Source organism: Oncorhynchus nerka, linkage group LG14, assembly GCF_034236695.1.
Source record: "Oncorhynchus nerka isolate Pitt River linkage group LG14, Oner_Uvic_2.0, whole genome shotgun sequence".
Classification (NCBI taxonomy): Eukaryota; Metazoa; Chordata; class Actinopteri; order Salmoniformes; family Salmonidae; genus Oncorhynchus; species Oncorhynchus nerka.
Genome location: NC_088409.1, coordinates 60,734,264 through 60,756,214, shown reverse-complemented (window position 1 = coordinate 60,756,214; position 21,951 = coordinate 60,734,264). Strand labels below are relative to the sequence as shown.

Below are 21,951 nucleotides of genomic sequence, written 5' to 3'. Positions count from 1 at the left end.
TCGCCCTACAGCTGCAGCCTGGTCTCATAGACTAGACAAAACATAGTAAATGACAATCAGGAACACTCAAATTAGTATGATATGTTACTTTTGGTATGGTTACATGAGACAGAAGGGAGGGTGATTGGTCAGGGTTGCGTGTTCACATCTCATCATGGACAACTTTAGTATTTTATCTAATTAGCAACTTTGCAACTACTTACTACTTTTTACCTACTTTGCAACTACTTAGCATGTAAGCTAACCCTTACCCTAACCTTAATCCTTTAACCTAACTCCTAACCTTAACCCTAACCTCAACTCCTAACCCCAAGCCTAGCTAACATAAGCCACCCAGCTAACATTAGCATTAGCCACCTAGCTAACGTTAGCCACAACAATTGCAATTCATAACATATCATACAAATTGTGATAAAGAACATAACATATGAATTGCAATTTGTAACACACAATATACGAAATGTATGATGGACATCTCCAAATGAATACATACCATACCAAAAGCAACATATCATACTAATTTGACTGTCCCAGATGTTCAATTACTATGTTATGTACTCAGGTTGACACCTGAGTGAGCTGTAACATAAACAAAACCAGCTTCAGATTTGATCATGAATAAGCAAAATGACGCCTTGAGTATCATTTTGATAATTCATTCGGTTTTCTCTCTCTCATTTGCACATCACGTCAATGATATCATGTCACCGTGTGGGACTGCGGGTCAATTAACCTTGTCGGAGTGAGCGCCCTGAATCTAATTTGTGAGCTAGGCAGGCTACTGCCTGGGAAGGTCTCCCACTCAGAAGTACGAGATGGGGAGGGGGGCGGGGGTAGGTTGACCTCAGGGAGCCATACAAGCTAGAACCGCCACTGCTAATAGTAATATATACATGTTAACAAGAGTAATAGTGACCAGTAGCACGATAAGTAGATACAGTGCCTTCAGAAAGTATTCACACCCCTTGTCTTTTTCCACATTTTGTATTGCTACAGCCTGAATTGAACATGTATTACCCTATAATGTCAGAGTGTAATTATGTTTTTTAATGTGTTTTTTTTTCTTTTCTACAAATGTATAAAAAATGGAAAGCTGAAATGTCTTGAATCAATAAGTATTCAACACCTTTGTTATGGCATGCCTAAATAAGTTCAGGAGTAAAAATGTGCTTAACAAGTCATATAATAAGTTGCATGTACTCGCTCTGTGTGCAATGATATAGTTTAACATGATTTTTAATGACTACCTCATCTCGGTACCCCACATATACAATTATCTGTAATTATCTCTAAGTTACAGTTTTGACTTAAAACTACTTGAAAATCTAGGACAAGACCTGAAAATTGTTGTCTAGCAATGATCAACAACCGATTTGACAAGGCTTCAAGAATTCTGAAAAGAGCTCTTAGAGACTTTCCCAGAAAGACTCACAGCTGTAATCGCTGCCAAAGGTGCTTCTACACAGTATGGACTCAGGGGTGTGAATACTTATGTAAATGAGATATTTCTTTATTTCATTTTCAATAAATGTGCAACAATTTCTAAAAACAGGTTTTCACTTCGTCATTATGAGGTATTGTGTGTAGATGGGTGAATTATTATAATGTTTTTTTTATCCATTTTGAATTCAGACTATAACACCACAAAATGTGTAATACGTCAAGGAGTAGGAATACTTTCTGAAGGCACTGTAAATACTAACGGCAATTAATAATCAGCAGGTAGCCTAACGGTTAATGCATTGGGCCAGTAACTGAAAGGTTGTTGGTTTGAATCCCAGAGCTGACTCGGTGTAAAATCTGTTCATGTGCCCTTGTGCAAGGCACTTAACCATAATTGCTCATTTAAGTCGCTCTGGATAAGAGCGTCTCCTAAATGACTCAAACGTAAATGTACTCAATGGAGAGCAGTTTAATGGACTAATACAGCTAATCAATTATCATTTTTAGCAGCAACGTAGGTTGTGTCTGAGTGGGTGGAGACCTGTGGATGGGCATAGAGTCAGTGTGGATAGTCTGTGGGAGAGAAGCTGTTTTGGAGTTTGTTTGTCTGAGCCTTGATGCACCGTTACCGCCTCCCGGACGGGAGCACGGAGAACAGTCCATGTCCTAGGTGGACTTTCTCAGACACCGCCTGGCATGTACGTCCTGGATGGCTGGGAGCTCGCCCCGGTGATGTGCTGGGCCGTCCACACCACGCGCTGTAGGGCCTCCCGGACGGGAGCACGGAGAACAGTCCATGTCCTAGGTGGACTTTCTCAGACACCGCCTGGCATGTACGTCCTGGATGGCTGGGAGCCCGCCCCGGTGATGTGCTGGGCCGTCCACACCACGCGCTGTAGGGCCTCCCGGACGGGAGCACGGAGAACAGTCCATGTCTTAGATGGACTTTCTCAGACAGCGCCTGGCATGTACGTCCTGGATGGCTGGGAGCTCGCCCCGGTGATGTGCTGGGCCGTCCACACCACGCGCTGTAGGGCCTCCCGGACGGGAGCACGGAGAACAGTCCATGTCTTAGATGGACTTTCTCAGACAGCGCCTGGCATGTACGTCCTGGATGGCTGGGAGCCCGCCCCGGTGATGTGCTCGCACCACGCTCTGTAGGGCCTTCCGGTTGCGGGCGGTGCAGTTGCCATACCAGATGGGGAGATACAACCAGTCAGGATGCTCTCAATGGTGCAGCTGTAAAACTTCCTGAGGATCTGAGGGGCCAAATCGTTTCAGCCTCCTGCTAGTAAGGGTAAAAAAAAGCCTATAGCATTCTCAACACATACTGTACATGTAGGTGATCAACTTACTCTATCCCTCCCTCTTCCTTTCTTTGCTTGAGAAACTTAAGAGCTGAGACCTCTGGCAAACAAGCAGCATTGTATTGGCACAGTTACTTTACTACAGTGCCATTATTTGAACAAGCTCCCTGGTGATGTTCTCCCAATCAAAAGGGAGAGTTTTGATCAGAGGTCATTGCAGATTGCCAATGTTTCATGAAACCTACAATAGCAAAAATACACATACTTTTAAGAATGTATGATTTGACATCTACACTTTGAGAACATTTTGGGACTGAACACTTTGATCATGAGATGCTTGCAATGTTCTGTTTGCGTTGCTGTTATCATTTAGTTGATGTACTTACAACCCCCAGGTTATATGTGCAGGAAACAGGTCCGGCTATAACAGGTCCTGCTATAATTAATGAACGAAAAGGTAGTTAATCGTAGATATGAATGCAAATCTCTCCAAAGTATTGAGAAATGATTGGCTTTAATCAAGCTACTGTTTTAGAGCCATAGACTGCCTCAAGTCATAAAGCCCAATCCCACATAAGGCATCTCTCACTCCTGCTCTCACTCTCTCTCTATCCCCGTCTCTCTCTCTCTCCCCCCCTCTCTCTATCTATCTCTTTCTCTCTCTCCCTCACTCCCTCACACCTTTAATGAAAAAGCAGATAAGGGGAAGTTCTTGGCATTCTGGAAACAATAATATGAACTGTGGATGGAGGATTGAGGAGGCAGCATCAGAAGAGGAGAGGAGAGGGGGACGTGTGTGGAGATAAGATTCCATTCTCAGTGTGCTCAAATGAGTTCATTAGGCAAGCGGTGGGTCTGAGAACCAAGCCGTGGCCTGATAAAGGGAACGGTGGTGGGGGAAAAAAGGTTTCATTTCCTGCCTTCACAGCTCCGACATATCAGGGAGGATCTAGAAGAGCCAGGGCCGGGTATAGCAGCACCAGAGGAGAGGCACCAGGAAACAGAAGAGAGAGGGAGGGAGAGAGAGAGAGAGAGAGAGAGAGAAAAATACAAAAAGAAAGAAAGAGAACTAGAGAGAGAGAAAGATACCAGGATTCACAAAGCAATCAAATAGATCAAAATGAAAAAAATATCACTCATTGGAAAGGGAGTGAGGAGAACTCATGTCAAACAAGCCTATACATCTTGTATTTTAGTGAGAACAAGGGCTATCGTGTCAAGTATTGCCAAGAGGGGGCTGTCAAATTAACATATCACATCAAATCAAATTGTATTGGTCACATACACGTGTTTAGTAGATGTTATTGTGGGTGTAGCGAAATGCTTGTGTTTCTAGCTCCAACAGTGCAGTAATATCTAACAAGTAATATCTAACAAGTAATATCTAACAAGTAATATCTAACAATTTCACAAAAACACACACAAATCTAAAGTAAAGGAATGGAATTAAGAATATATAAATATTTGAATGAGCAATGTCGGAGCGGCACAAACTTAAATACAGTAGAATAGAATAGAATATAATACAGTATATACATATGAGGTGAGTAATGCAAAATATGTAAACATTATTAAAGTGACCAGTGATTTCAAGTCTATGTATATAGGGCTGCCGCCTTTAAGGTGCTACTGATGGCTATTTAACAGTCTGATGGCCTTGAGATAGAAGCTATTTTTCTGTCTCTCGGTCCCAGCTTTAATGCACCTGTACTGACCTCGCCTTTGGATGATAGCTGGGTGAACCGGCTTGGGTAGTTGTCGTCCCTGATTATCTTTTTGGCCTTCCTGTGACATCGGGTGCTGTAGGTGTCCTGGAGGGCAGTTAGTTTGCCCCCGGTGATGCATTGGGCAGACCGCACCCCCCTCTGGAGAGGGTGGGTGGTGCAGTTGCCATACCAGGCATTGATACAGCCCGACAGGGAGCTCTCAATTGTGCATCTGTAAAAGTTTGTGAGGTTTTTAGGTTCCAAGCCAAATTTCTTCTGCCTCCTGAGGTTGAAGAGGCGCTGTTGCGCCTTCTTCACCACACTGCCTGTGTGGGTGGACAATTTCAGTTTATCAGTGATGTGTACGCCGAGGAACTTGAAGCTTTCCACCTTCTCCATTGCGGTCCCGTCGATGTGGATAGGGGGGCGCTCCCTCTGCAGTTTCATGAAGTCCACGATCAGCTCCTTTGTTTTGTTGAGTGAGAGGTTATTTTCCTGGCACCACACTCCTCACCTTCTTCCTGTAGGCTGTCTCATTATTGTTGGTAATCAGGCCTACTACCGTTGGGTTGTCTGCAAACTTGATGATTGAGTTGGAGGCGTGCATGGCCACGCAGTCATGGGTGAACAGGGAGTACAGGAGGGGGCTGAGCACACACCCTTGTGAGGCCCCTGTGTTGAGGATCAGAGAAGTGGAGTTGTTGTCTCCTACCTTCACCACCTGGAGGTGGCCCGACAGGAAGTCCAGGACCCAGTTGCACAGGTCGGGGTTGAGACCCATGGGCTCCGAGCTTAATTATGAACTTGGAGGGTACTATGGTGTTGAATGCTGAGCTATAGTCAATGAACAGCATTCTTACTTAGGCATTCCTCTTGTCCAGATGGGATAGGGCAGTGTGCGGTGCGATAGCATAGTCTTCGGATCTATTGGGGCGGTAAGCAAATTGAAGTGGGTCTAGGGTGTCAGGTAAGGTAGAGGTGATATGATCCTTGACTAGTCTCTCAAAGCACTTCATGATGACAGAAGTGAGTGCTTCTATTACCTTCGATTTCTTGGGTATGGGAACAATGGTGGACATCTTGAAGCAAGTGGGGACAGCAGACTGGGATAGGGAGAGATTGAATATGTCCATAAACACTCCAGTCAGCTGGTCTCCACATGCTCTGAGGACGTGGCTAGGGATGCCGTCTGGGCCGGCAGCCTTGCGAGGGTTAACATGCTTAAATGTCTTGCTCATGTCGGCCATGGAGAAGGAGAGCCCACAGTCCTTGGTAGCGGGCCGCGTGGGTGGCACTGTGTTATCCTCAAAGCGGGCGGAGAAGGTGTTTAGCTTGTCTGGAAGCAAGACGTCGGGTGTCCGCGACCTGGCTGGTTTTCTCTTAGTAGTCCGTGATTGTCTGTAGGCCCTGCCACATAAGTCTTGTGTCTGAGCCGTTGTAATCGCGACTCTGCTTTGTCTCTATTCTGATGTTTTGCCTGTTTGATTGCCTTACGGATTGCCTTACGGAGGGAATAACTGTATTCGGCCATATTCCCAGTAACATTGCCATGGTTAAATGCTGTGGTTTGCACTTTCAGTTTTTCTATCCACGGTTTCTGGTTATGGTAGGTTTTAATAGTCACAGTGGGTACAACATCTCCTATACACTTCTTGATAAACTCAGTCATCGTATCAATCAATGTTATTCTCAGAGGCTACCCGGAACATGTCCCAGTCCGCGTGATCAAAACAACCTTGAAGCGTGGATTACGTTTGGTCAGACCAGCGTTGAATAGTCCTTAGCATGGGTACTTCCTGTTTGAGTCTCTGCCTATAGGAAGGGCGGCGCAAAATGGAGTTGTGATCAGATTTGCCAAAGGGAGGGCGGGGGAGGTCCTTGTAGGCATCCCGGAAGTTGGAGTAGCAGTGGTCGAGTGTTTTAGCAGCGCGAGTACTACAGTCAATGTGTTGATAGAACTTCGGTAGCGTTTTCCTCAAATTTGCTTTGTTAAAATCCCCAGCTACAATAAATGCGGCCTCAGGATATGTGGTTTCCAGGTTGCATAAAGTCCAGTGTTCTCTGAGGGCCGTCGTGGTATTGGCTTGAGGGGGAATATACATGGCTGTGACTATAACTGATGAGAATTCTCTTGGGAGGTAATATGGTCGGCATTTGAATGTGAGGTATTCTAGGTCGGGTGAACAAAAGGACTTGAGTTCCTGTATGTTATCACAATCACACCATGAGCAGTTAATCGCCCTTCTACTTCCTGTCTGTGCGATGAACAGAGAACCCAACTGGCTGTACGGACTCAGACAGTATAACCCGACAGAGCCCTGTTTCCATATATAAAAACAGCAGGAGAGTGTCTGGCAGCCTTGTTCATGGGCCAAAGTAAAAGGTTTTAAAAGAAGACACTGATACAGTGGAGAAAACATCACAATGAAAAAGTCCAAATAAAGAAAGAGAGAGAAATAAGATTATGAGAGGAAGGTATAGATAGAGGGACAGATGCAGAGATGAAAAGTGAGTAGAGGGGCAGGGAGGTGGTATGGTGTTTAATATAGATTCAATTTTTATAACGCCAGACATCTAAATAGGAAGCTTCAATCACTTAGGGGATTGGAGCCCAGAGGAAATTGCCGCACCAAAATATACCGAGAGAAGAGCCCAGGAGTTTGTGTGTGTGTAAGTAAGTATATGTACCTGTGTACGTGGGTGTAGGTTTGTGTGCACACGCTACTGTGTCTTATCCTTCATCTCATTTTGCAAACAGGTTGGTCTGTATCAACTGAAAAAAAGTGTATAGCAATGGGGAGTAGACAGGACATGACTGTGAGTGTCCCTAAGAGCATGTACCTCTGTGGTACAGGGATCAGGAGACACAATCGTAAACTAAAGCCAAACTAACCATAGGGTCATATTCATTAGGTACCCAAATTATTCAAAACCTATTGAAACAGGAAGGGACTACCTGATCTTGTCCAATAAAAACCCTTGTTTTAGTATTCCGTTGCAAAGTGTTTTGCTACGGTGTGCCCTGATTAATAAGATCCAGGACGGACCTCTTAACTCACACACAAAGTAGCCTACATGCATTTCTCTTTGTGTGAGACTTGCACCTCAGATCATGGGCTTACTCACTAAGTACGGGCTCATGCGGCTTGAAACTCAACACTGTGTGTATCTCTGTGTGGTTGACTAAGTGTGTGAACATCACAGAGTGTTTACTGAAGCTAAACGGCTGCAGGATTAAGCCTTGATGACAGAGACCCCGCCTGGGCCTGCAGGCTGCAGCCATCATACATTGCCAGCCCCAGGTCAGGAAGCACCGCAATTTGATTATGCAACCTCAATGGTTCCTCTTTGAACATCATGCTTTGTGACGGACAGACATGCCGTTGTATGTGCTGTATGGTCTGTAGGCCGCAATGGACGATTGAACTTCGCTGCCGATGCCGCGTGAAGCCGCAATCCTTTATTCGTCATTATTCTTCATCAATCAATGGATATATACTTTGTTGAATAGACAGTAAGTATTGCAGATTGCACCTTTCAATTGTATTCCATAGCTTTTCTCTCGTTCTCTCTACTGTGGTCTTGAACTGCTCTCATTCAGGACAACAGTACAGGGTCTGAGAATAATCAAGCATTATCTTCAAAAGACAAAGCGGCCTATACAAACACTCGGTCATATACAAACAAATCTTATAATCATGTAGTGTGAGCCCCGGAATAGAGGGGAGACAACCGTGAACAAACGAGGGGGAGAGCTTACTAAGGACCAAGGGGTGAGCAACAAGACAGTGTGAGGCCTGTGTGTTTTTACCTGAGAATTCATCTGAGAAAGACAGAAGTCAAATCGTGCGTAATTGCTGGGTAAATAACTAAGTGGGAAGGTGGTATTTACCACATACGACTGGGAAAAATCCACTTGAATGCCGCTTGAACTGGTAATCACTAGTGGGAAACTCTATCATCCCTGATCTCCGACTTCGCCCACATGCTGATCTCTGACGTCACACCTACTAAGGAAATTACTTTGATGACAGCATTTTAGGCAGTTAAATGCAACCCAAAAAAATATCATTTGTTTACACGCGTGATAGCTGGGGGCGTAGTCATTACGCTGATTCTTTTGCAAAACGAAAGCAAACGGAATGAAACGAGGAGGGATCTAACTGAATTTGTCCAATAGAAACTCTTGCTTTCGTTGCAAAACTTTTGCAACTATTTGGACTAACAGTTACAGCCTTACACTTTTAGTTAACACAGCTTGTTGGCCACTAGCCAATCAGGGTTTCTCAATGAGTTCAAAGCACAAGAATGCATCCAACTGGCATTTACGACTTCACAACGGGTAATTACCACCTTCCCACTTAGTTACGAACGCAGCATTAGAAAAGATACTACCAAAAATATAAACGCAACATGCAACAATTTCAAAGATTTTCAATGTAAATAAATGTATTAGAACTTAATCTATGGATTTCACATGACACCGCACCCACTGGGGAGCACCCCCCCAGACGATCCCGAGGGTGAAGAAGCCGGATGTGGAGGTCCTGGGCTGACTTGGTTACACGTGGTCTGCTGTTGTGAGGCCGGTTGGACGTACTGCCAAATTCTCTAAAACAACGTTGGAGACGGCTTATGGTGGAGAAATTGACATTCAATTCTCTGGCAACAGCTCTTGTGAACATTCCTGCAGACAGTATGCCAATTGCACGCTTCCTCAAAACTTGAGACATCTGTGGCATTGTGAGTCAAAACTGCACAATTTAGAGTGGCCTTTTATAGTCCACAGCACAAGGTGCACATGTGTAATGATCATGCTATTTAATCAATTTCTTGATATGCCACACCTGTCAGGTGGTAAACAAATTTGTGCTCAAAATATGAGAGAAATGTTTTTTGTGTGTACTGTACGGAACATTTCTGGGATCTTTTATTTCAGCTCATGAAACCAACACTTTACATGTTGTGTTTATATTTTTGTTCCACCAGGAGTGGAAGCAGGGCGTTAGTTTCGGCAGAGAGTAAGAAGAGAAAATGTCCACGAAAATAAGACCACAAAGTGAGGAATTTGTGTCAAATTTGGTCAACAAAAAAAGGTATTGCTAATTTGCTACGTGAGGCTTATTTGATTGAATATAAGTTTCATAATGGTTAGGTTGTAAGGAATGCTCTGATTTAAGTGGATGCACGTGGCATTTAGCCAACTTAAAAAAAAAAAAGAAGACTTTATATCGAAGTTGTGCCGGTTGTTCACACGCTTATATGCCCTCTTATTGGCCAGAAAGGTCCCACCTGATCTCGCCTCCTCCCGCCTGCCTTCCATCTTTGATGACATGCATTTCCATTGTTAGAGCGGTCACTCGACAATCTTGTTAATATAATAGAAAATCTTTGACCCACCTCTCAATAACTAATCACCCACACCTGTGAGCAATCACTTATCAAGCCTTGCTGGTTCTTCAAGCACTTGGCCCTAGCTACTGCCCCTAGCAGTGGGATGTGTATAGTGGAAAATGGTCTGTCTAACTGTGCCCTCAGCACTAAACTACCTCATTCCTCAAATAATCTCAGAAATGAACTCAATTCAAGAGTTACAATGTTACAAAACATAAAAAACAGTGTTACAAAAGCATTTCGGGGAAAAAATGCAAGAGGCATAGCTACTCATTTACATCTTAACTTTATTTATCTACTAATTCATATATATTTATATCTTTCTTCTATACAGGTTTATTTCTCAATACAATCTTTTACAGACGCACATAGATCATACATTATGTAGGCTCGAGAGGTACAAGGGAGGGATTTTAACATCATCTTCATTGGATATTTTGGCGAAGTACAAGACGACAGAAGGTAACTTCACAGACACAAGTTGAAGCACAGGTTACACACATTGGCATGCACACACTCACGTCCGACACTGCTACTTCCATTCATAATGTACACACGCACACACTCATGTATGCACGCTCACACGTACATCAATCCTGAGTTAAAATACTATTTGAAATCCTTTCAAATACTTCAGATTTGATTGCCTGGTTCAATGGAACAAATAGAACAGTCGCAAACCTGCAAACCCTGCCCATCGGGCACTAGGCAGGCTAAAACAAACCCCGCCCGTCTGGCACTAGGCAGGCTAAAACAAACCCCGCCCATCGGGCACTAGGCAGGCTAAAACAAACCCCGCCCATCTGGCCCTAGGCAGGCCAAAGAAAACACAAAGTATTTGAACCCAGGTCTGAGACACGCACAAACTTACAGTAATGCATCCAAGAGAGTAGACGGGTATTCACAGAACAAAGAGACATACACCGATACCAAGACGAATACACACGTACATGCCATATTTTTACTCCCAGTCCAACACACAACAGATGATTTGGTAGAGAGTAAAGACAGATACCTGTTTCAGACGCAACCTTGAGGACTGAGTGATGGAGATGAAAATAGTTGTGATCGACATTTGGTTCCCACTATAAGTAATTCACATGTAAATGGTGTTTTACATATTAAGAGACTAAATCAGCATGTCAGTTTTTGGTAAATTACATGAAAGCATACATAGATTTGACAGCAATAATAATTATTTAAAATAAATATATATATGTATATTGCAATAATATAACCCACGACTCCTTCTAATCTGCACAGGGTAGCTTCTCCCCACGTTCCTTCCATTTTTTTCTGACACGCACGCACGCACGCACGCACGCACGCACGCACGCACGCACACACACACACGCACACGCACACACACACACACACACACAACATGCCAACACACACACAAACCAGAGCCTTCCATACTGCAACTCAAGAATCCCCCCACATACGACTGGACAAAGCCCTGTGTTCTCTTCTGAACTTGTCTCTATGTTCCCCAACAACCTGGATATGCTTACAGAGCATAATCAGTACTGCAGTGCGTCATACTACACCAACATACAGCGCTTCACCGTGTGGAGACGCTCTGACACACATCAAGGCCCTTCATAGGTTCAGCCATCCCATTCCCATTCAGAAACACTGACAAGCTCCCACCAAGTCATTCTAAAACATGACAACAGCTCACATCTGGAAATACCTGTAGAAATATCCATGGAACATTTGGCTTCATTTAGACATGTAAAAAGATTCCTGGATTTTGCAATCAATGTCCGGCTAAATATCTGAAAGCAGAACTCATGAAACAAGGATCAAAGATCAAATGAGACGTTTGTTTGTGATATAAAAGTGGACCAGACAGAACAGAGACAAGGAAGAGTGCGTGTGTATGTTTATGAATCATACTGAATGGATGGATTCCAATTGTAACAGTACACATGTCATTGTGCTGTGGCATCTAAAACCCTCTGTCGAGTGGTTGAAATGCTCTGACCAGCGTGGGCCAGCATGAAAACAGTGACGCCATTAGCCGCTAACGGTTTAGCTAACAGAATGAGCCAGGAGGGAGATGGGATGCTGCAGACAATGTGGCCCGGCACTCCACCTCACCCCTGGGGTCAGTGGGATGGACGGGGTGCCTTAGTGCTGAAGTCTGCTGTGGGTGTTCTGGAGAAGAAGCGGGGGAAGGGACGAACCCTTCCCATCCTGCAGTTGTGCTCTATGTCCAGCAGAGGGGGGTGTAGTCCACCGGGCCTGGTCAGACCACTGGGTCAGACGGCGTGGGTGATAATGTCACTGTGAGGCCCACTGGGTACAGGGGTGATGCCCTTCAGGAGACGCTGAGGGATAAGGAAGGGAGGAAGAGAAAAGAGAGGGGTAGGAGGGAACACCGGGGTTATTTCATGTCATCCATTGTAATTGCGTGTTGGGTTCCCCTTGTAACAGTCCGGTTATACTACAAGTTATCTTGTGGAATCACAGAGATCTCTCGTTGTGGTTCTATATTCCGAACAACATGCAAATTGGCACGTTGGCTGTTAGCCTATCCAGCACAGTGTCAAAGCTATCTAGCAAGACCGTCCCTTCGCGCCACTCATAAAATGGGACTTTCCCGTGTCTCCTTCCGTTGAAAGTGACTGATTTCTGGTAGCCTGAGCGCAATAAGTAGTGCCTGGTATAACTGCGGCATAACCCGACAGATCGCTCCTGTTGAGCGCCGTCACACAGACTGTACGCTGTCACACACATCCTGACCTCGCTCTGATCCGTCTGTCTACAATCACTGGCCGCAGCGGCAGGTTAGGCAAACAACGCTCACACACGTAACGCACACACACTAACACAGATGTATGACCAGAACACCCCCCCCTGCTGACACTGTCTTTCAGTCCCATTGTGCGGTGAGGCACTGGGGTAAACACTGGGCTTATTGGATGACAGGTTTATCAAAGGCAGGGACAGGAGGGAGGAAGGTGCTGTGTGTACCATGCAGTTTGGTGTCAGTCTGTCTGTCTTCTCAAACAAGGGGCTGTTTTCTGGCTTGGCAACGTGACAGTGTGCAGGTCCTCGCGGTGTCTGTCGCTTGTCTATGCTTGCGTGTGTGTCTGGAAGCCATGGTGGCTTGTATTCCTACTCTCTGCATCTCTCCTTTTGATTGTGTCCTCTGTTAGTAGCCTGATGATGGCAGGGGGACTGGAGGGGGAGAGGCCCTCCCCAAGCCCTCTGGAGGCTCTTACCTGTTTAAAGGTCCCTTTGGCAGTGAGCAGGTGGTACACCATGTAGGCTGGTACACAGATGAAGGAGGACACTCCGATGCAGTAGCCCAGAACTGTTGTCCAAGGTGGGTAGATGTAGTCAAACAACTTGACCTCCGGGGGGAACGCCAGGAAACTGACAATGATGAACTGAGGAGAGATGCGACGTAGGAGGAAGTGGTGTTTTTCAAACAGGTACAGTTGAAGTGGGAAGTTTACATACACCTTAGCCTAATAGATTTAAACTCAGTTTTTCACAATTCCTGACATCTAATCCTAGTAAAAGTCTTAAGTCCGTTAGGATAAAAACTTTATTTTAAGAATGTGAAATGTATTTATTTATTTCACCTTTATTTAACCAGGTAGGCAAGTTGAGAACAAGTTCTCATTTACAAATGTCAGAATAATAGCAGAGAGAATGATTTATTTCAGCTTTTATTTCTTTCATCACATTCCCAGTGGGTCAGAAGTTTACATACACTCAATTAGTATTTGGTAGCATTGCCTTTAAATTGCCTTCCACAAGATTCCCACAATAAGTTGGGTGAATTTTGGCCCATTCCTTCTGGAAAGCTGGTGTAACTGAGTCAGGTTTGTAGGCCTCCTTGCTCGCACGCACTTTTTCAGTTCTGCCCACAAATGTTCTATAGGATTGAGGTCAGGGCTTTGTGATGGCCACTCCAATACCTTGACTTTGTTGTCCTTAAGCCCTTTTGCCACAACTTTGTCCATTTGGAAGACACATTTGCAACCAAGGTTTAATTTCCTGACTGATGTCTTGAGATGTTGCTTCAATATACCCACATAATTTTCCTCCCTCATGAAGCCATCTATTTTGATCCTGCAAGCAACTTCACAAGGTCCTTTGCTGTTGTTCTGGGATTGATTTGCACTTTTCGCACCAAAGTACGTTCATCTCTAGGAGACAGAATGCGTCTCCTTGTCCCATGGTGTTTATACTTGCGTACTATTGTTTGTACAGTGGTACCGTCAGGTATTTGGAAATTGCTCCCAAGGATGAACCAGACTTGTGGAGGTCTACAATTCTTTTTCTGAGGTCTTGGCTGATTTGTTTTGATTTTCCCATGATGTCAAGCACTGAGTTTGAAGGTGGGCCTTGAAATACATCCACAGGTAAACCTCCAACTGACTGAAATTATGTCAATTTGAAGCTTCTAAAGCCATGACATCATTTTCTGGAATTTTCCAAGCTGTTTCAAGGCACAGTCAACTTGTGTATGTAAACTTCTGACCCATTGGAATTGTGATACAGTGAATTATAAGTGAAATAATCTGTAAACAATTGTAAAAATGACTTGTGTCATGCACAAAGTAGATGTCCTAACCGACTTGCCAAAACTATAGTTTGTTAACAAGAAATTTGTGGAGTGGTTGAAAAATGAGTTTTAATGACTCCAACCTAAGTGTATGTAAACTTCCTACTTCAACTGTATGTACAGCCGGTGTGTGTGTGTGTGTGTGTGCCTCACCAGTAGGAATATTGGGCAGATGGCCACCCAGCACACCCTCCAGAACAATCCAGGAGAGAATCCCAGCATCATATGGACATCAGCACAGAAACGACTCGTGCCTGAAAATGGACACAAAGACACAGAATGAAACACAGGCACACACACACACTTTAGTGTCACAATATGGAATCGCCTTATCCATCCATTGTTTTATTTTCCCAAATGAGACATGTCTAGTGCAGTCAGGTTACAAACCAATCACAAACACACATTCATTAAATCAAAAATTAAAAAGCTGATTCCAAAGAATGTCAGACTATGTGGGCAACATCATTGTCAGTTTACCGTAGAACCAGGAAACGGCGATGACTTCTAGGAAGACCACAGTGATGACAGCAGGTCCCGTGGCGTACTCCTCAAACAGTTTCACCACAAACGCACCTCCCTAAAACAGAGTTCCAGAGAAATGCATGGGTGTTGGGAAGAAAGCTATAGAGACTATAGAGACATTTCCACAGTATATACCACTGATGTTCCAGCTTATTTTCGACTTGTTTCCCGACAGCATTGCTTCATGCCATTCAGGAGATTCTGGACATTGCTAAATAACCAGCAAAAAAAAAAAGATTGGATGAAAGTATAATAACCTGGGTAATGAGCCAAGGAGACTGAGGCTGGCTGGAGTGGTACTGAGGCTGGGTGGAGTGGGACTGAGGCTGGCTGGAGTGGGACTGAGGCTGGCTGGAGTGGGACTGAGGCTGGCTGGAGTGGGACTGAGGCTGGCTGGAGTGGGACTGAGACTGGGTGAAGTGGGACTGAGGCTGGCTGGAGTGGGACTGAGGCTGGGTGAAGTGGGACTGAGGCTGGCTGGAGTGGGACTGAGGCTGGCTGGAGTGGGACTGAGGCTGGCTGGAGTGGGACTGAGGCTGGGTGGAGTGGGACTGAGGCTGGCTGGAGTGGGACTGAGGCTGGGTGAAGTGGGACTGAGGCTGGCTGGAGTGGGACTGAGGCTGGCTGGAGTGGGACTGAGGCTGGCTGGAGTGGGACTGAGGCTGGCTGGAGTGGGACTGAGGCTGGGTGGAGTGGGACTGAGGCTGGCTGGAGTGGGACTGAGGCTGGCTGGAGTGGGACTTTGTGGGCTATACTCAGCCTTGTCTCAGGATGGTAAGTTGGTGGTTGAAGATATCCCTCTAGTGGTGTGGGGGCTGTGCTTTGGCAAAGTGGGTGGGGTTATATCCTTCCTGTTTGGCCCTGTCCGGGGGTGTCCTCGGATGAGACCACAGTGTCTCCTGACCCCTCCTGTCTCAGCCTCCAGTATTTATGCTGCAGTAGTTTATGTGTCGGGGGGCTAGGGTCAGTTTGTTATATCTGGAGTACTTCTCCTGTCCTATTTGGTGTCCTGTGTGAATCTAAGTGTGCGTTCTCTAATTCTCTCCTTCTCTCTTTCTTTCTCTCTCTCGGAGGACCTGAGCCCTAGGACCATGCCCCAGGACTACCTAACATGGTGACTCCTTGCTGTCCCCAGTCCACCTGGCCATGCTGCTGCTCCAGTTTCAACTGACCTGAGCCCTAGGACCATGCCCCAGGACTACCTGACATGATGACTCCTTGCTGTCCCCAGTCCACCTGGCCATGCTGCTGCTCCAGTTTCAACTGTTCTGCCTTACTATTATTCGACCATGCTGGTCATTTATGAACATTTGAACATCTTGGCCATGTTCTGTTATAATCTCCACCCGGCACAGCCAGAAGAGGACTGGCCACCCCACATATGCTCTCTCTAATTCTCTCTTTCTTTCTCTCTCTCGGAGGACCTGAGCCCTAGGACCGTGCCCCAGGACTACCTGACATGATGACTCCTTGCTGTCCCCAGTCCACCTGACTGTGCTGCTGCTCCAGTTTCAACTGTTCTGCCTTATTATTATTCGACCATGCTGGTCATTTATGAACATTTGAACATCTTGGCCATGTTCTGTTATAATCTCCACCTGGCACAGCCAGAAGAGGACTGGCCACCCCACATAGCCTGGTTCCTCTCTAGGTTTCTTCCTAGGGTTTGGCCTTTCTAGGGAGTTTTTCCTAGCCACCGTGCTTCTACACCTGCATTGCTTGCTGTTTGGGGTTTTAGGCTGGGTTTCTGTACAGCACTTTGAGATATCAGCTGATGTACGAAGGGCTATATCGATAAATTAGATTTGATTTGATTTGACTGAGGCTGGCTGGAGTGGGACTGAGTCTGGCTGGAGTGGGACTGAGGCTGGCTGGAGTGGGACTGAGGCTGGCTGGAGTGGAACCGAGGCTGGCTGGAGTTGGACCGAGACTGGGTGGAGTGGGACCTAGGCTGGGTGGAGTGGGATCGAGGCTGGGTGGAGTGGGACCGAGGCTGGGTGGAGTGGGACCGAGGCTGGGTGGAGTGGGACCGAGGCTGGGTGGAGTGGGACTGAAGCTGGTTGGGAGTGGGACGGAGGCTGGCTGGAGTTGGACCGAGACTGGGTGGAGTGGGACCGAGGCTGGGTGGAGTGGGACCGAGGTTGGGTGGAGTGGGACCGAGGCTGGGTGGGAGTGGGACAGAGGCTGGGTGGAGTGGGACAGAGGCTGGGTGGAGTGGTACCCGAGGCTGGGTGGAGTGGGAACGAGGCTGGGTGGAGTGGTACTGACGCTGGGTGGAGTGGGAACGAGTCTGGGTGGAAGTGAGACAGAGACTGGGTGGGAGTGAGGCCGAGGCTGGGTGGGAGTGAGTCCGAGGTTGGGTGGGAGTGGGACCGAGGCTGGGTGGGGTGGGACTGAGGCTGGCTGGAGTGGGACTGAGGCTGGGTGGAGTGGGACTGAGACTGGCTGGAGTGGAACTGAGGCTGGCTGGAGTGGAACCGAGGCTGGCTGGAGTGGAACCGAGGCTGGCTGGAGTGGGACCGAGGCTGGCTGGAGTGGGACCGAGGCTGGCTGGAGTGGGACCGAGGCTGGCTGGAGTGGGACCGAGGCTGGGTGGGAGTGGGACTGAGGCTGGGTGGGAGTGGGACTGAGACTGGGTGGGAGTGGGACTGAGGCTGGGTGGGAGTGGGAGTGGAACCGAGGCTGGGTGGAGTGGGACCGAGGCTGGCTGGAGTGGGATCGAGTCTGGGTGGAAGTGAGACAGAGACTGGGTGGGAGTGAGGCCGAGGCTGGGTGGGAGTGAGTCCGAGGTTGGGTGGGAGTGGGACCGAGGATGGGTGGGGTGGGACTGAGGCTGGGTGGAGTGGGACTGAGGCTGGGTGGAGTGGGACTGAGACTGGCTGGAGTGGAACTGAGGCTGGCTGGAGTGGAACCGAGACTGGCTGGAGTGGAACCGAGGCTGGCTGGAGTGGGACCGAGGCTGGCTGGAGTGGGACCGAGGCTGGCTGGAGTGGGACCGAGGCTGGCTGGAGTGGGACCGAGGCTGGGTGGGAGTGGGACTGAGGCTGGGTGGGAGTGGGACTGAGACTGGGTGGGAGTGGGACTGGGTGGGAGTGGGAGTGGAACCGAGGCTGGGTGGAGTGGGACCGAGGCTGGCTGGAGTGGGATCGAGTCTGGCTGGAGTGGGACCGAGGCTGGCTGGAGTGGGACCGAGGCTGGGTGGGAGTGGGAGTGGGACTGAGGCTGGGTGGGAGTGGGACTGAGCCTGGGTGGGAGTGGGAGTGGGACTCAGGCTGGGTGGGAGTGGGACTGAGGCTGGGTGGGAGTGGGAGTGGGACTGAGACTGGGTGGGAGTGGGACTGATGCTGTGTGGGAGTGGGACTGAGGCTGGGTGGGAGTGGGACTGAGGCTGGGTGGGAGTGGGACTGAGGCTGGGTGGGAGTGGGACTGAGGCTGTGTGGGAGTGGGACTGAGGCTGGGTGGGAGTGGGACTGAGCCTGGGTGGGAGTGGGAGTGGGACTCAGGCTGGGTGGGAGTGGGACTGAGGCTGGGTGGGAGTGGGAGTGGGACTGAGACTGGGTGGGAGTGGGACTGATGCTGTGTGGGAGTGGGACTGAGGCTGGGTGGGAGTGGGACTGAGCCTGGGTGGGAGTGGGAATGAGCCTGGGTGGGAGTGGGAGTGGGACTCAGGCTGGGTGGGAGTGGGACTGAGGCTGGGTGGGAGTGGGACTGAGGCTGAGTGGGAGTGGGACTGAGGCTAGGTGGAGTGGGACCAAGGCTAGGTAGAGTGGAGAGGAGACTCACGTAGGTGAGGGTGGAGAGCGCTCCCAGGTAGCAGACACACACCAGGCCCAGGACAAACCACTCCCTCCTCCTAGACAACAACTGGGGGAACTCATCCAGCATGGCTGTGATCACCCCCTCCAGACCGGCAAACTACACAGGAAGACAAGAAGGGAGAGACGTTAAACTGAAATTAAATTGAGAGAGTCAGTAGAGGAGTAACTCAGAGGAGAAAGGGAGAGAGAAAAGGAGAGACAGGTGGAGAGTGATGAGCGAGAGAGAGATGCTCACGAGAGAGGAAAATAATAATTGCGCAACTATAGAAGATCACAAAAAAACAGGCAAACCCAGACAGAAAGATCCTCAGACACAAACTGTTCCTTCAGCATCAGTTCTGTTGACAGTAACCCCCCCCCCCTTCTAAGCTCAGAGCCTGATTGGATGAATACACACTCAACACAACCTGAGAGCCTGGGTTAAATGAATAAGCACACATAGTAGAAGTACATTTTTGTAAGAACGGAGAACTGATCAAAAACAGACAATCAATTTGAGAACCAGTAATTCTGTGAGATTACCACGCCCTTATGCATGTGTGTGCGCGTGCATTTGTACATGTGTATTCATCTGTGCTTGCACGTATGTGTGTGTGTGTGTGTGTGTGTGTGTGCCACTGACCGTGCTGTCCAGCCCCAGCATGATGATCATGAGGAAGAAGATAATGGCGAAGAAGGTGGCAGCGGGCATGTTGGCGATGGCTTCAGCATAGATGATGAACAGCAGACTGGGACCTGCCAGAAGAGACAGACAATCAACATATTAGGAAAGGGAACACACACACACACACACACACACACGCATGGTGGAAATGTGGCATCTTAACTGTCCTCTTTCATGTTTGAAAGCACCTAAGGGATCATAATTATTTCCATACGGGCCCCTGAGGCTTTTACATGTGGTGTTGGGCCTTTATCAAAAAGGAATAGTGGGCAATTAGTCCTGTCTTGATGTATGCAAATGTAACTAGAACCGTAGCAGAGAATTTGTTTTGACCGTGTGTCTTACGTTAGGATTCTCTACAGTCTGGTCTGTACTCACTTGCCAGATTTCAATTACTGTCTGAATTCAGATAACCTGTGAACTATCTGGGCCTGTATTTCTCAAGTGTCTCAGAGTAGGAGAGCTGATCTAGGATCAGTTTTCCATTAAAGGTCCAACGCAATATCAAATCATTTCTGGGTAACAATAAAGTACCTTACTGAAATTATTTTTAATTCAAATGGTCAAAATTATTCCTAGCAAAGAGAAATTTTTTTAGCGAGGACTGTCTGGGAGTGTTCTGAGTAGGGAGGGGAAAACTGAAAAGTAGCTGTTATTGGTAGAGAGGTTTGGAACTCTCTTTCTTATTGGTCAATACAAACACAGGAAAATCATGTTTTTGACTGCACTGGGCCTTTTTAGATCATATTGTATAAGATTACAAGAGAAGGGGAGGACACCTGATCCTAGATCAGCACTCTGAGACGCTTTGTGAATATGGGCCCTGATGTAAAAATAAATAAATCCTACAACAACTGCTGGATATGAAAAATAGATTATGGATTTGATTGATTGATTTACCAGCATCCTTGGCTACGGTCTCCACGCCTATTTTGCGCATCTCAGCCATGTAGCCGAGCACGGTAAAGATGACAAACCCAGAGAGGAAACTAGTCAGGCAGTTCACAGAGCTGGTCAGCAACGCATCCCTGAGAAAAGGAGGGAGGAAGTGAGAGAGGGGTAGAGAGCGAGGGCAGAGTGAGGGGGAGAGATAGAGAAAGAAAGAGGGGATGAAGAGGGAGATAAGAGAAGAAAGAGAGGGAAAGAAACATCCCATATGGGCAGGTTCATAAATAAATTGTACTGTATCAAGAGAAATGGAGACTTACTTGTAACAGTTGTTGTGAAAGGGGTTGTAGCTGGCAAAGGCCAGGAGAACCCCGAAACCTGGCCCCAGAGAGAAGAAGATCTGAGCTGCAGCATCAATCCATACCTGGAGGGAGAGAGAGAGAGAGAGAGAGTGTGAGAGAGAGAGAGAGAGAGAGAGAGAGAGAGAGAGAGCGAGAGCGAGAGCGAGAGGGAGAGAGGGAGAGGGAGAGGGAGAGAGTGGGAGAGGGAGAGGGAGAGAGGGAGAGGGAGAGGGAGAGGGAGAGAGAGGGAGAGAGAGAGGTGGATAAGAAAGCGGGAAGAAGACAAACTAGGTATTAGGAAAACATCAGGCAGTATGACTCGGTGCCAGTGTGTTGTATGATGACAAAGGATTGGCTGTAAACCTAAACAAATAGTGGGCCAACTCACTGTGGTGCTGAGTAGTTTCCCCCAATCAGGTTTGAGGTAGAAGACCACGCCCCTCCAGGCTCCGGGTAGAGTGGCCCCACGAACGAGCAGCACCAGCAGGACAAGGTAGGGGAAGGTGGCTGTCACCCACACCACCTGAGAGAGAGGGGAGAGAGAGAGGGGTGGGGGAGTGAGAGAGAGAGAGCGAGAGAGGGGTGGAGGAGAGAGAGAGAAGGGTGGAGGAGAGAGAGAGGGAGATAGAGAGAGGGTGAAGGAGGAAGAGAGAGAGGAAGGAAGAGATGCAGGGAACGACAGAGAGAAAGAGAGGGGCACGTATGAATAGGAGGCATCAGTGAGAAACAGAGTTCACAGTGTTTACCTACTGTGATCTACTGTTTATCTACTGTTTCTCCATCCCCCAGCCACGCTCACCTTGCCAGAGGTCTTGACTCCCTTCCAGATGCTGAAGTAGACGATGGTGAAGATGAACAGGAGGCAGAGAGCCAGCTGCCAACTCACACTGCCAAGCTGGTGCAGACCTGGAGACAGGTGTACCTGCAGTACCTGACGCCTTTACGGAACAGAGGAGTGAGGGATGAGCAAAATGGATGAGGAGCGGATAGGAGGGTAAAGAGAGAGGAGTGAGGAGAGAGGGGGATAAGGGGAGGGATGAGGGATCAGGAGAGAGGGATGAGGAGGAAGGTGTCAGACGAGAGGGATAAGGAGAGAGAGGGGTGAAAGAGTGGGGCGAGTGAGGGATAAGGTGAGAGAGGGGTTGAGGAGATAGATGAGAGGGGGGGGGGGATCAACCAGGGAAAAGAGAGGGATTGTCGGGAAGAGAGATGAGAAGAGGGGATGAGACAGAATAACAGAGAAAGGAGTCATTTATAGGGAAATAGAGTGATCAAGA

The 21,951-nt window shown here is 47.6% G+C and overlaps 1 pseudogene; it reads right to left on the bottom strand.

Moving 5' to 3' along the window:
• Positions 1–10,117: 10,117 nt before the first annotated feature.
• LOC115141602 (sodium-dependent serotonin transporter-like) overlaps positions 10,118–21,951 on the bottom strand; it is a 28,489-nt pseudogene continuing 16,655 nt past the window's right edge.